The 12,985-nt window shown below is 37.1% G+C and overlaps 1 protein-coding gene across 10 annotated transcripts in view; it reads right to left on the bottom strand.

Moving 5' to 3' along the window:
- Positions 1-12,509, bottom strand: part of Plscr1l1 (phospholipid scramblase 1 like 1) — a 43,250-nt gene extending 30,741 nt beyond the window's left edge. For 2 of the 10 annotated variants that reach the window (XR_010053914.1, XR_010053915.1), the window contains exons 1-2: positions 12,381-12,490; positions 5,759-5,831 (exon numbers count right to left, since the gene is read on the bottom strand). The gene's annotated coding sequence lies outside the window, so the exon portion shown is untranslated. Of the gene's footprint in view, positions 1-5,758; positions 5,832-12,380 lie in introns of all 10 variants that reach the window. The other 8 variants (XM_063264721.1, XM_063264722.1, XM_008766467.3 and 5 more) reach the window with 7 other exon arrangements.
- Between the last annotated feature and the right edge of the window lie 476 nt (positions 12,510-12,985).

The raw sequence follows: 12,985 nt of genomic DNA, 5'->3' as shown, positions 1-12,985 counted from the left end.
CTCTGCATCCCCTCATCCTTACATCATTCGTGCCATTAAAGCATTTGTAAACCTTGGTCCTGAAGACCTCAAGCTCGATGTTCTGGGGAAACTTGCTTACCTGTAAGTTTGTCAGTCTCTCCATGATTTTGGCAACAACAATGCTGTAGTTTCTATATAGCTTGGATCATGTAATTACGAACAAAAAGGTAATTACCACACAAACAAATGTAGCTGGTGTTTGCAGCCATTTCTAATGAGCTCCAAATGGAACTGAACTTGGAATTTTCTGGTGCTTTTGGAAGATGAGCTGCATCTGCATGGCTCGAGCTCCATTTTTGTCTCTTTACCTTTTACTTTCACAGTTTTATGTTCACAATTCTTTTCTAACTTAATTATTCCCTAAAGCTACGACTCTTAAAAATGAAACAAATATAAAAAGAATAAATTCAAAATAGCTTGTGTTTTCCTGACATTTGTACTTTAATTTCCTCCACATGGTATGCTCCATCCATTCTAGTGCTTCATGAATTCCTGGTATTCTCTTGCATGTTCTCTGTGCTATTCTTTATACGTGTTTGTCCTAGGGCACTGAAGCAGGTACTGGCTGGGTTTTGTCAACATCACAGGGACATAGACATATCTAGAGAAAGGAAATCTTAATAAGGAAATGCATCCACCCAGATTGCCTGAGGCCAATCTTATGGGATTTCTTTTTCCCGGATTAGTGGTTGGTGTAAGAGGGCCCAGCCCAATGCTGATTGTGTCACCCCTGGGTAGGTAAGTTTTGCAAGAAAGCAAACCAACCAAGCCAGTAAGTGGCATTTCTCTGTGGCTTCTGAAACATTTATTGCCCTGACTTGCCTTAGTGATACAGAGTATGACCATCATGCCAAGAAATCATGACCGTAAGGTTGAAGGAAATGACAAAGACGATGCAGGATTTAAGAAGCAAACTCGGTAAAGAGATATAAATATTGAAGCAAACTCAAGCAGAAATGAAGATGGAATTGAAAAAAAACTCCATAACACAATTAGAAAATGCGGGGCAAAGCATTATGGGTAGTATGTATGGATCAAGTAAAAGTACAATACAAAAACTCAAACACAAATTGCAGGAGTGATAGGATATGAACAAAGAAAACATTTAAGTCACAAGAAAAGAACCATATAGGAGCTGTGTGAAAACAGGTAACATGTGTATCATGTACACACATTCAAATTATAGGCAGAGATTAAAAAGAATTCCAAGGCAATAAGTAGACCACATCTTCAACAATATTATAGAAGACAATTTTTCAAAACTAAGGAAAGGTCTACCTAGTCTGCTACAAGATGCACACAGAACACCAGGTAGACGAGATCATAAGAGAAAATCCCCATGGTGTATCATAGTTAAAACACTAAAAAGCACAAATAATGAGTTGAAAGCAGTAAGAGAAAAAAGAAAGCATGAGTTACATTCAGATTTAAAGGCCTCGAGAATAGTAGATGATTTCTCAATAGAAAACTTGAAAGCCAAGAGCCTGGAGTAATGACACTAAATTCAGAAAGATCGAGGATGACAAACCTAGATTACCATACACGGCAAAACTATCACCATTGAAGGAAAAAGAAAAGCTTTTCATGATACAAACAGACTGAAAAAATACATGTTCACAAAGTTAGTGCCACAGAAAGTCTTAGAAGCAGTGCTTCTAGCTGAAGACGGGAATAAGCATATCAAAGAAACTATAGGGAGAAAATAAATTAGCACTGAGGGGACGGCTCAAAGGTTAAGAGCAATGACTGCTCTTCTATAGATCCTGAGTTCACATCCCCCAGCTCCCATATGGTGCCTCATAACTGTCTATACATGTATTCACATGAGATCCATGTATTCACATCAGATCCAGAGCCCTTTTCTGGTGTGCAAATGTACATGAAAACAAAGCACCCATATACATAAAATAAATAAATAACATAAATAAATCTTTTTAAAAAAGAAGTTAAACAAAGTTATAATTACTGAAAAGCATAGTATGATGAAGACCAAAACAACAAAATAAAAAAATCAAAAACAAATAAATAAAACAAAACAAAAAAGACTGGAATCAAAATTCACATTCCAATAACTTTAAGTTCAATCAGACGGCACAAGCTGGTTGAACGTGCTAAGAAATAAACACCTTCCTGTTATGTACAAGGAACTCATCTTAAGTTTAGACAGGAACCACCCTAAAGTAAAGGGGTGAAAAAATGTAGAAAAAGCAAATAGACCATGTAGCAATTAGGATTGATGTCCTAATATTTAATGACATAAATTTAACTAAAACTAACTACAAGAGATGATAAAAGACACCTCATCTTAATTAAGGGAACAACCAACCAAGATGATATTACAATCATATAAATGAAATTCTGACACATAACATTTCTTTTAAAATTTAATCCTGGAAATAAAGATAGATTAACACTAACCCAATAATAGTAGATGATTTTAATACCTCAATTATTCAAGTAGGTAGGTCATCTGAACAAAAAACTAATAGAGAAATATTAAAATTAAATGATGTCATGATCAAATGGGCCTAACGCAGCCCCCGAATATTTCTCCCAAGCACCAAGAGAAGCACTTTGTATTCATCATTCCATAGAAAGTTTCTCTAAAACAGGTTTCATTCTGGGGCACAAAACAAAGCTTAATAAATTCAGAAAGGTTGATCTAAGTCTATGGATCCTATCTGACTGTAATTCAATAAAACTTTAAATAAACAGCTAATAAATCTCTAAAAAGTGCACTTATTCGTGGAGATTGAACAATTCATTAGGAAATGACAAATGGGTAAAAGATAAAAATCAGTCAAGAAATTTAAAAACTCCTAGAATTAAATGAAACTGAAGAGGCAACACAATAAAATGTCTGGGAAACACTAATGGTAGTCATACAAGGGAAACTGATAGCTTTAAGAACTTAAATTTAAAAAGCAAAAGGAATACAAATAAATGACTTGAGATACAACACAAGAATTTGAAAGAAAATTAAACCCAATCCCAGTTGATGGAAAGAAAAAAAAGACTAAAATTGGAGCAGGAAATAATGAAACAGAAATAAACTATTACATAAAAGCATTGAATCTAAGAGCTAGTTCTTCGGAAAGTAAAACAATATTCACAGACGTTTGGCTTAACAAACAAAAGAGAAAGAGATGACTAAACTGACAGAATCAGAAATAAACAGGAACCATCGCAACAAATACTCAAGGAATCCAGAATAATAGAAGGGAATAGTTTTAAGACTCCATTAAATGAGAAAATCTAAAATAAATGGGAGGATATCTAGATTCATTGAAACCACCAAAGTTAAATGAAGACGAGATTAACTACCTAAACAAACCCAGAAAAAATGAGAATGAAATAGTAATAAAAAGTCCTCTATATAAAGTTCAGGCTGAGACAGATTCATAGCAGAAAACTACCAGACTTTCACAGAAGATCTGCAGGTAACAGTACCTAAACTTAAAAAAGGAAGAAAGAAAGAACAAAGAAATGAAACAAATGGAGAACATCTAAGCCTCTTCTGAAACCAACACGCATTACTCTAATACAAAACCAGATAAAGACAAGACAGGAGTGATAATAATGATGATAATAATAGTAATAGTAGTAATAACAACTACTTACCAATGTCTCTGATTAACATAGACATAAAAATCCACAGTGAAATATTTGCCAAATGAATATAGGTGTATGCCTAAATGTACATCCACTGTGATCAAGTTAGCTTATCCCAAATATGTAGGGACAATTAAACACATGTAAACATTGTAATAAATAAAGGGAATCACAGGCAATGATCACATGATCATCACAATCAATGCGGAAAGTGGCAAAGTCTAACATGCCTTCATGGTGAGTATGAAAGTAGAACACTTTCCTAGAGAAAATAGGATATAAGGGAACATACTTCAACATATGGGAGGCTACATACGAAAAAACCCAGTTAACACCATCCTAAATGGAGAAAATCCTGAAACAATTCCTTTAAAACTCAGAGCATGGCAGGGCTGTCAACTATCCCTACTCTTCTCAATAGAGTGATCAAAGAACCAGGTGGAGGAGTAAGGCAAGAAAATGAAAGTAAAGGAATGCAAATAGGAGAAAGAAGAAATCAAATTAGCCTGGTTTGCAGAATATATGCTACTATACATAAGAGATCCAAAGAAGGCTATAGGAAAACTTTTAGAAATATTCAATGGTTCTAGCAGGATACAAAATTGACAGGAGGCTTTTTATACACCCAATACAAATGTGCCAAGAAGGAGTTCATATATGTATGACAGGGCCTTCTGGGGGAAGGAGCCTTGTCCCCCGAGTCTTAGGTCATTCCTTACAAGGTACCAAGAGGAAATAAGGCAAGGGGAAAGAGTGAATCAGGCAATGGTTAAGGGAATTTAGCAGCTCTGACTTGTTACCAATCAGGCCACCTCTGTGTCTCTGACAATTAGCAATGAGGCCATTTCTGCTGCTTTGATGACTATCAACCAGGTGCTTCTTTATTTATACAAGTTTCACAGAAGAAAAACAAATAATTATCCAAGTGGAACAGATTATGTATTTGACTTCTTATTACATGTTCATGGTTACATGTTCAGTCACAATTAGAAAATACAAACAGAACAGACTTTATTATTATTAGCTCTGTTCCTTCAATTTAAGGAATCTAAAGAATGTCTCCTCCTCCAAATTTTAACCCAGAATTGTTCCTGTCTAAAGGAAATGGATGGACAAAGAGTGGAGCAGAGACTGAAGGAAAGGCCATCCAGAGACTGCCCCACCTAGGGATATATCCCATTAGCAGACACCAAACCCAGACACTATTGCTGATGCCAAGAAGTGCTTGCTGACAGGACCTGGTATAGCTGTCGTCAGAGAAGCTCTGCCAGCATCTGACCAATACAGATGTGGATGTTCAACCATTGGACTGAGAACGGAGACCCCAATGAAAAAATTAGGGGAAGAACTGAAGGAGCTGAATATCAACTAACTGGACTCCCACCCCCAGAGCTCCCAGGGACTAAACCACCAACCAAAGAATACACATCGAGGAACTCATAGCTTTAGCTGCATATATAGCAGACAATAGCCTTGTCTGGCATCAATGGGAGCGGAGCCCCTTGATCCTGTGGATGCTCGGTGCCCAAGCCTAGTGGGATGCTAGGGCAATGAGATGGGAGTAGTTGGGTGGGTGAAGCACCCTTATAGAGGCAGGGGGAGAAGGTTAGGATGGGGAAACTAGGAAAGGAGACAACATTTGAAATGTAAATAAAATAAGCAATAAAAAAGAATGTCTCCTTCAAAGCAAACCTTTTTATTATATGATAGCTTGCTTTTAGGCTGGCAGTGTTTATAGTCTGAAAGCAGTCCAAACAAACAGAAAATATTTGAACCAGTCTTCTTACGAATAGCAAATACTAATATCCAACTTCTTTTACTATATGTTTTATCATCTACACTAAAAAATAGGAAAAGTTTATTTTAGTCAAATCTATTATTGTATTTATTGAGTTTTATTCCTCCAGAGTGTACACTGTATGACCTCCTATCTTTAAACAACATTTTCAGAGCACTCTAAGTCTATAATAAAAAGAGACCTTGAATCTGTAACCTATTCTCTTGGCCAGGCACAATTTATCAGTTGTCTCTGTTTACCCTGAATCAAATACTGCTTGCATTAACTCAGGGACTGATACTTCAAGAAGATTCCCTGAGTAATGGCCCCATCTATCTAAGTGCTTACCTCTGCTTAGTGATCTCCAGGGCACAGGAAGACTTCAAAATAGTGGCCTGATAATCTTCACTTTAGAATTTTCCTAAAAAGACACATTCATAATTCTTCTCGGGACATAAAATCAATTATAATTAAGAAAGTCTCCAAAATGCAACACACAAAGACCAAAACACAAATGTCAGAAAATGAAGGACAGCAAACACGACAATCTGATTAGCTTTGCTGGAACTTTGTCAAGCAGCTGAGCTGGCTACACGACTCTTGACATTTCCAGTGGATATGGTTGTGCCAGATGGATTCCCATTGACAATAGCCTAAAGGAAGGTAAATATCTAGGAATAAGCCTAACTGTGGAAGTGAAGTAGAAATGGCAGTAGAAAATGGAAAGACCTCAAAATTCCATGAATTAGTACTATATAAAAACATGACAGTTCTACCAAAAGCAATTTACAGATTTAATGCAATCACATTCAAAATTCCCACATTTTTCACAGAAATACTAAAAATCCCAAGATTCATTTAGTATCACACACAAAAAGTTTCCCCATTAAGGTGATCCTGAGAGAGGGAGGGAGGGAGAGGAGAGAGAGAGAGAGAGAGAGAGAGAGAGAGAGAGAGAGAGAGCGCTCCAACAAGCTGGAATAGCCATTCTAATATCAAATAAAATTGACATTTAACAAAAAGTTATCAAAAAAGACAAGGAAAGACACAATACTTCTCAAACAAAAAATCCAACAAGATGCACTTTCAGTCCTGAACATCTATGCTCTAAATGCAAGGGCACCCACATTTAAAAAATAAAAAAAACAAAAGCAAAACTTTACTAAAGCTCAAAGGACACATTGCACCTCACACAATAATAGTAGGAGACTTCAACACCCCACTCTCATCAATGGACAGATCATGGAAACAGAAACTAAACAGAGACACAGTGAAACTAACAGAAGTTATGAACCAACTGGATTTAACAGATATCTATAGAACATTTTATCCTAAAACAAAAGAACATACTTTTTTCTCAGCAACTCTTGGTACCTTCTCCAAAATTAACCATCTATTCTGTCACAAAACAGGCCTCTACAGATACAAGAAGATTGAAATGATTCCTTGCGTCCTATTAGATCACTGTGTACTAAGGCTGATCTTTAGTAACAACAAGAATGACAGTGCACATATACATGGAAGGTGAACAACGCTCTACTCAACAACAACTTGGTCAAGGAAGAAATAAAGAAATTGAAGACTTTTGAGAATTTAATGAAAAGGAAAGCACAACATACCTAACCTTATGGGACTCAATGAAAGCAGTGTTAAGAGAAAAACACATAGCTCTGAGTGGTTCCAGAAAGAAACTAGAAAGAGCAGCACCAGCAGCTTAACAGCACACCTAAAAGCTCTAGAACAACAGCAACAACAACAGCAACAACAGCAACAACAACAGCAACAACAACAGCAACAACAAATCAAATACACCAAAGAGGAGTACACCACAGGAAACAATCAACTCAGGGCTGAAATGAACCAAACAGAAACAAAAAGAACTACACAAAGAATCAACACAACTAGGAGCTGGTTCTTTGAGAAAGTCAACAAAATAGATAACCCTTAGCCAGACTAACCAGAGGCCACAGAGACAGTATTCAAATTAACAAAATCAGAAATGAAAAGGGAGACACAACAACAGAAACCAAAGAAATTAAAAAAAAATCATCAGATCCTACTATAAAAGCTTACATTCAACAAAAGTGGAAAATCTGGAGGAAATGGACAATTTTCTAGACAGATATCAGGTATCGAAGCTAAATCAGTATCAGATAAATCATCTAAACAGTCACATACCTCCTAAAGAAATAGAAGCAGTCATTAAAAGTTTCCCAACCAAAAAGTGCCCAGGACAAGATAGGTTTAGTACAGAATTCTATCAGATACTGATAGAAGATCTAATACCAAAACTCTCCAAACTATTCCACAAAATAGAAACAGAAGGAACACTACCCAATTCGTTCTATGAAGCCACAATTGCAGTAAACCACACAAAAACACAACAAGGAAAAAGAACTTCAGACAAATTTCCCTTGTGATTATCAATGCCAAAATACTCCATAATACTGTCACAAACCGAATACAAGAGCATATCAAAACTGCCATCCATCATGACAAAGTAGGCTTCATCCCATGGATGCAGGGATGGTTTAATATACAGAAAACCATCAACGTAATCCACTATATGAACAAACTCAAAGATAAAAATCACATGATCATTTTATTAGATACCGAGAAGCATTTGACAAAATTCAACACCCCTTCATGTTAAAAGTCTTGGAAAGATCAGGAATTCAAGGCCCATATCTAAACATTGTAAAGGCAATATACATCAAACCAATTGCAACATCAAACTAACTGGAGAGAAACTTAAAGCAATTCCACTAAAATCAGGGACTAGACAAGGCTGTCCACTCTCTCCCTACTTATTCAATATAGTACTCAAAGTCCTAGCCAGAACAATTAGACAACAAAAGGAAGTCAAAGGGATACAAATTGGAAGGGGAGAAGTCAAAATATCACTATTTGCTGAAGATATGATAGTATACTTAAGTGATCCCCAAAATTCCACCAGAGAACTCCTAAACCTGTTAGCTTCAGCAAAGTGGTTAGATTAACTCAAACTAATCAGTAGCCTCCCTCTACTCAAAGAATAAACAGACCTAGAAAGAAAGTAGGGAAATGACACGCTTCAAAATAGTCGCAAATAATATAAAATACCTTGGTGTGACTCTAACCAAGCAAGTGAAAGACCTGTATCACAAGAACTTCAAGTCTCTGAAGAATGAAATCAAAGATCTCAGAAGATGAAAAGAACTCCCATGCTTATAGATTGGAAGGATTAATATATTAAAAATGGCCATCTCACTGAAAGCAATCTACAGATTAATGAAATCCCCATCAAAATTCCAACTCAATTCTTCACAGAGGTAAAGAGAACAATTTGCAAATTTATTTTGAATAACCAAAAAAATATTGAAAACTATTCTCAACAATAAAAGCATTCTGGGGGAATCACCATCCCTAACCTCCAGCTGTTTTACAGAGCAAAAGTGATAAAACAAAACAAAACAAAAAAACTGTATGGTATTGATACAGAGAGAGGCAAGTAGATCAAGGGAATAGAATTGAAGACCCAGAAATGAACCCATGTACTTATGATCACTTGATCTTTGACAAAGGAACTAAAACTATCCAGTTGAAAAGAGACAACATTTTCAACAAATGGCACTGGTTCAACTGGAGGTCAGCATATCGAAGAATGCAAATCCATCCATTCTTATCACCTTGTACAAAGCTCAAGTACAAGTGGATCAAGGACCTCCACATAAAACCAGACACACAAAAACTAATAGAAGAGAAAGTGGGGAAGAGCCTCAAACACATGGGCACAGGGGAAAATTTCCTGAACAGAACACCAATGGCTTATACTCTAATATCAAGAATCAACAAATGGGACTTCATAAAATTGCCAAGCTTCTGTAAGGCAAAGGACACTGTCATTAGGACAAAATACAACCAACAGATTGGGAAAAGATCTTTAGCAATCCTACATCTGATAGAGGGCTAATATCCAATATATACAAAGAACTCACGAAGACTCTAGAGAGCCAAATAACCCAATTTAAAAATGGGGTACAGAGCTAAACAAAGAATTCTCAGCTGAGGAATATTGAATGGCTAAGGAGCACCTAAAGAAATGTTCAACATACTTAGTCATCAAGGAAATAAAAATCAAAACAACCCTGAGATTCCATCTCAAACCAGTCAGAACGGCTAAGATCAAAAACTCAGGAGACAGCAGATACTGGTGATGATGCGGAGAAAGAAGAATACTCCTCCATTGTTGGTGAGACTGCAAACTGGTACAACCACGTGGAAATCGGTCTGGAGGTTCCTCAGAAAATTGGACATAGTACTACCTAAAGACCCAGCTATACCAGTCCTGGGCATATACCCAAAAGATGCTCCAACATATTACAAGGACACATGCTCTACTGTGTTCATAGTAGCCTTATTTATAATAGCCCAGAAGCTGGAGAGAACCCAGATGTCCTTCAACGGAGGAATGGATACAGAAAATATGGTACATCTACACAATGGAATGCTACTCAGCTATTAAAAAAACGACTTCATGAAATTCCTCGGCAAATGGATGGAACTAGAAAATATTATTCTGAGTGAGGTAATACAATCACAAAAGAACACACATGATATGCACTCACTGATAAGTAGATATTAGCCCAAAAGCTCAGAATACCCAAGATACAATTCACAGACCACATGAAGCTCAAGAAGAATGAAGACCAAACTGTGGATGCTTCAGTCCTTCTTAAAATGGTGAACAGAAATACTCACAGGGGGAAATATGTAAATAAAGTATGGAGCAGAGAATGCAGGAAAGGCCATCCAGAGACTATGCCATCTGGGGATCCATCCCATCCATATACAGCCACGAAACACACACAATATTGCAGACGCCAAGAAGTACTTGCTGACAGGAGCCTGACATAGCTGTCTCCTGAGGAAATCTGTCAGAACCTGACAAATACAGAGGCTGATGCTCACAGCCAACTTTTGACTTAGAACGGGTTCCCCAGTGGAGGAGTTAGAGAAAGTACTGAAAGAGGTGAAGGGGTTTGCAACTCATAAGCAGAACAACAATATCAACCAACCAGACCCCCCCTCAGAGCTCCAAGGGACTAAACTGCCACCCCAAGAGTACACAGGGGTGGACCTATGACTCCAGCCACATATGTAGCAGAGGATGGCCTTGTCGGGAATGTAAGAGTGGGGAGGTGGGAGAGAATGGGTGGGTGGATGGGTGGTTGGAGGCGCACCCTCCTAGAAGCAGGGGGATATAGAGGGTTTCTGGAGGCTAAACTGGGAAAGGGGATAACATTTGAAATGCAAATAAAAATCCAAAACAAAGAAAAAATGTAAAAATAATAATAAATAAATTAAAAGAAAAATGAAATTCCCTGGTATATGAATATAAATAGAAAATCCACTGAATGGGGTAATCTAGACCCAGAGAAGCAAATGCCACATGTATTGCCTCGTTTTTGTTTCCTATCTTCAAAGCTTCAGATGTGCTTATATAATCTGGAACAACCACAGAATAAAACAAAAATAAAAAGAATCATCGTGGGAAGCACTAGTGATGGTCATAGGAGTAAAGAGATGATATGAGGAAAAAATGGAAAAAATGGGCTAGGGTTTTAATTGTGAGAAACAGAAAGACAGTACTGGAGCAGGGGGAGAAAGTAGTGGTATGCAAACACTTAAAAGGGTAAGGAATCCCGATCTTTCATATTTACCTGAAATTATATATATGCATATTTTAAATGAAATAATGTTACTTGGGTGATAATGCTTCCCTCAAGAACTGTAGACTAATAAAAGACATTAGAAGACTTGAAAAATCTCATTTCAAGCAGTCAGGGAATTTAAAAATTTGTCTATGGTTCTCTTTTGTTCTTATCTATTTATCTGCTTTTCTTGTCAATGTAATAGTCTTTTCCTGTCAGGAAACTTTTTTTGTGGACCTAATTTGGAAGTGTCCCGCCTTTTTTTCTATCTGACAGAATAATTTGAGAAGTACTTGTTTATGTTATCCATTAAAGGTCTGCTAGAGTTCTACAGTCTGGACAAGAGCCTTTACCAATGGCAGGTTTATTTATTACAGCTCTGATTTTGCTTTTACTGTGACTGAGCCTTTAGATACAAGAGCTGTGCTGTAAGATGTATCCATTGGAGATAGACAACCACAGTCAGTTATTTCCTGCATCTTATCAGTTGTTATTTTCTGTAATGGTCTGTCTGTTGAAGAGATCCTTTCTTGCACCAACTCTCTGCTGGAGAGGGATGGAAGCTATGTTTATCTGTGGATATAAGAATGAGTATTTAGAATCCTTCTAAGAACCATGCCTGTTTAGAAAGGTGGCAGTAGTTTGTTCTTCTCTAAGATCCAGTTAATCATTAGCCCTGGGGTGTTAGTTAGGTTCTGAGTACCAGGCATGAATTCCTTTATTTAGAGTGGGTCTTGAAATCAATCAGACGGCTATTGGTTAATACCAAGATATGAGTCCCTCATTGCACCTTTAAAGATAGCCCACCAACATCAATGAAACATCAACTCAAGTTTGAAGCCTTTTGTCTCAAGAATAGTTTCTTAGTTCAATGGCCTGAATATTTGTCTGCCAAATACTAAGAAACAAAACTTGATTCATGAAGAAATAATTCTAAGGAAAGAAAGCTCATGAATAGGATTAACCGTTTTATAAAACAGATCTATGAGAGAACTTTCTCCTTAAGTCATATGAGGTTCTAGAAGAAGTCAGAAATTATGAGGGACCCAGGTCTCATCAAATATCAAATCTCAGGCTCCAGGCTGTGAATAATTTTCTACTCTTATAACCCACCCAGGTATAGACTTGTCATAATGACCTTGATTACCCAGTAGACCTGATATGAGTTAAACATGGAGATATGAGTGAGATCCTAGGCCAAAATGTAGTTATATTCATTATGATCATCAAAATTCGAAAGGACAACAGTCTCTGAAAGATACATATGAAATGGCTACCTTAGAGGTCAGTGAGAGAAGACTGGACCTTCATCCGTCTTATACTCAAGTATTTTCACAATCCTATTAGGAAGAGTCCAGGAAGCAGAGACATAAGCAGCTACAACAATTAACATTCCATTCAGAACCTAGAAGCTCACTAGTTCTATGGATACTTGGATTTACATAGGGATGAACAGTTGATAATTTTTCATGTTCTTAGAATCATTTACTTTCAAATAATTGAACATTTTGTCATATCTCCATAAGGTTCGCGATTGCTATGGGCATTACTGGTGTGTGTGTGTGTGTGTGTGTGTGTGTGTGTGTGTGTGTGTGTGTGTGTGTGTGTGTGTGTGACAGTCACCACAAAAATAATATTCATAGCCCATGACGTGATTTGAGAGGACTGAGCAGGGCAGAGTCAGGCTGACTCTGTGAAGGCTGCAAACTGGCAGGTTGGAAGATTAGGCGTAAAGGGCATGCCTTTGTTGCCTTCTGCTTTGGCTGTTATATATTGGGAGTTATTATTGAAAAGTATCCTTCTCAATCACGTATGATAAAGACAGAGCTGAGTGTAAACAGGACAGGACATTATGGAAAGCAGAGAGTGAGTTGTAGAAATG

Source organism: Rattus norvegicus, chromosome 8 (genome assembly GCF_036323735.1).
Source record: "Rattus norvegicus strain BN/NHsdMcwi chromosome 8, GRCr8, whole genome shotgun sequence".
Classification (NCBI taxonomy): Eukaryota; Metazoa; Chordata; class Mammalia; order Rodentia; family Muridae; genus Rattus; species Rattus norvegicus.
Note: the sequence above shows the minus strand (reverse complement) of the source record. Positions and strands in the feature narration are given on the sequence as shown.